General features: G+C 35.9%; 1 non-coding gene across 1 annotated transcript; it reads left to right on the top strand.

The window, feature by feature from the left end:
- The first annotated feature begins 409 nt into the window (after positions 1-409).
- Positions 410-516, top strand: LOC117086430. The gene has a single exon (XR_004438343.1). It is a non-coding gene; the product is annotated as a U6 spliceosomal RNA (small nuclear RNA).
- Positions 517-2,560: the final 2,044 nt, after the last annotated feature.

Genomic DNA, 2,560 nt, shown 5'->3' with positions numbered 1-2,560 from the left:
TATACTTTAAAAGTAGGTAGGTTAAAGAGACCCAAACTGAAGTACATTCGAATGAAATGTTACCACTACATTTCATTTGAAGTGGTAAAATGTCAGCACCACTAGGCTGTGATTAGTTATGTATATAATGAGAAAACTCACAATAGCCTCTAAGATGACTGCACAAATTGATGAATTTTAAAAAGCCATAAATAAATCAAAATAAAATTATAAAAAAATTCAAGTTGCTCGCAAAAGGATAAGAAAAAAGGAACAGAGAAATAAGACACATCCAACAGAAAACAAATTATAAAATGAAAGCCTTAAACCCTAATGTATGTACATGATTTAAACATAACAATTAAAAGACAAGGGTTGGTAGGATAGATTTTAAAAACATAACTCAACAATGTGGTTTATAAGAAACTCCGTGCTCACTTCAGCAGCACATATACTAAAATTGGAACAATACAGAGAAGATTAGCCTGGCCCTTACACAAGGATGACACAAAGATTTATGAAGCGTTCTATAATATTCCACTACAAACACATGGAAGTACACAGTCCAATGACACTAGGAAGCAACACATAAAGAAGTCTGCAGAATAACCAGCTAGCATCATGATGACAGGATCAAATTCATATATAACAATACTAACCCTAAATATAAATAGGCTAAATGCCCCAGTTAAAAGACACAGAATGGCCAGCTGAATAAAGAGTCAAGAGCCATCAGTATGCAGTCTTCAATGGACCCATCTCATGTGCAAAGACAGACATGGGCTCAAAATAAAGGGATGAAGGAAAATTTACCAAGCAAGTGGAAAACAGAAAAAAGCAGGGATCGCAATCCTAGTTTCTGACACAACGGATTTTAAACAAACAAAGATAAAAACAGACAAAGAAGGGCATTACATAAAGGTAAAGGGTTCAATTCAACAAGAAGAGCTAACTATCCTAAATATATATGCGCCCAATACAGAAGCAGATTCATAAAGCAAATTCTTAGGGACCTACAAAGAGACTTATATTCACACACAATAATAGTGAAAATACTTTATTATCTCACTGACAACGTTAGATCATCGAGACAGAAAAATTAACGAAGATATTCAGGACCTTAACTCAGCTCTGGATCAAGCAGACCTATCTCCAGCCAAAACAACAGAATATACATTCTTCACATCGCCACATGGCACTTACTCTAAAATTGATCACATAGTCGGAAGAACTGAAATTATAACAAGCAGTCTCTCAGACCACAGCACAATAAAATTAGAACTCAAGATTAAGAAACTCACTCAAAACCACACAACTACATGGAAATTGAACAATCTGCTCCTGAATGACTCCTGGGTAAATAATGAAATTAAGGCAGAAATCAATAACTTCTTTGAAATTAATGAGAACAAAAAGACAATTTACCAGCGTGTCTGGCATTCAGCTGAAGTAGTGGTAAGAGGGAAATGTATAACACTAAATGCCCACATCAGAAAACTAGAAAGATCTCAAATCAACAACCTAACATTACAACTAAAAGAATTAGAGAATCAACAGCAAATAAACCCCAAAGCTAGCAGATGACAAGAAATAACTAAGATCAGAGTAGAACTGAAGGAGACAGAGACATGAAAAACCCTTTAAATAATCAACAAATTCAGCAGCTGTTTGCTTTTAATTAATAAGATAGATAGACTGTCAGCTAGACTAATAAAGAAGAAAAGAGAGAAGACTCAAATAGACACAATCAGAAATGATAAGGGGAATATCACCACTGACCCCACAGAAATATAAACAACCATCAGAGAGTACTGTAAACACATCTATGCACATACACTAGAAAATCTAGAAGAAATGTATAAATTCCTGGACACATATGCCCAACCAAGACTGAAATAAAAATAAATTGAATCCCTGAACAGACTAGTAATGGATTCTGAAGTTAAGGCAGTAATAAATAGCCTATCAACCAAAAAAAAAAAAAAAAAAGCCCGAAACCAGACAGATTCAAAACTGAATTCTGCCAGAAGTACAAAGAAGACCTTCAAACAATACTACAAGGCTACAGTAACCAAAACAACATGGTACCAGTATAAAAACAGACACATAGTCCAATGGAACCAAATAGATATCTCAGAAATAAGACCACACATCTACAACCATCTGATCTTGGAAAAACCTGACAAAAACAAGCAATTGGGAAAGGATTCCTTATTCAATAAATGGTGCTGGGAGAACTGGCTAGCCATATGCAGAAAGTTGAAACTGGGCCCTTTCTTTACATCATATACAAAATTTAACTTTTGGGAGGCCGAGGCTGGCAGACCATGAGATCAAGAGATCGAGACCAGCCTGGCCAACATGGTGAAACCCTGTCTCTACTAAAAATACAAAAATTAGCTGGACATGGTGGCACATGCCTGTAGTCCCAGCTACTAGAGAGGTTGAGGCAGGAGAATCGCTTGAACCGGGAGGTGGAGGTTGCAGTGAGCTGAGATCCCACCACTTCACTCCAGCCTGGTGATAGAGCAAGACTCCATCTCAAAAATAAAATAAAATAAAATAAAATAAAATAAAATAA

The sequence above is a fragment of the Trachypithecus francoisi genome, unplaced genomic scaffold, assembly GCF_009764315.1.
Source record: "Trachypithecus francoisi isolate TF-2019V2 unplaced genomic scaffold, Tfra_2.0 Lachesis_group1, whole genome shotgun sequence".
NCBI classification, from domain to species: domain Eukaryota; kingdom Metazoa; phylum Chordata; class Mammalia; order Primates; family Cercopithecidae; genus Trachypithecus; species Trachypithecus francoisi.
The sequence above is the reverse complement of the archived record's forward strand: the minus strand, read 5'-3'. Positions and strand labels throughout refer to the sequence as shown.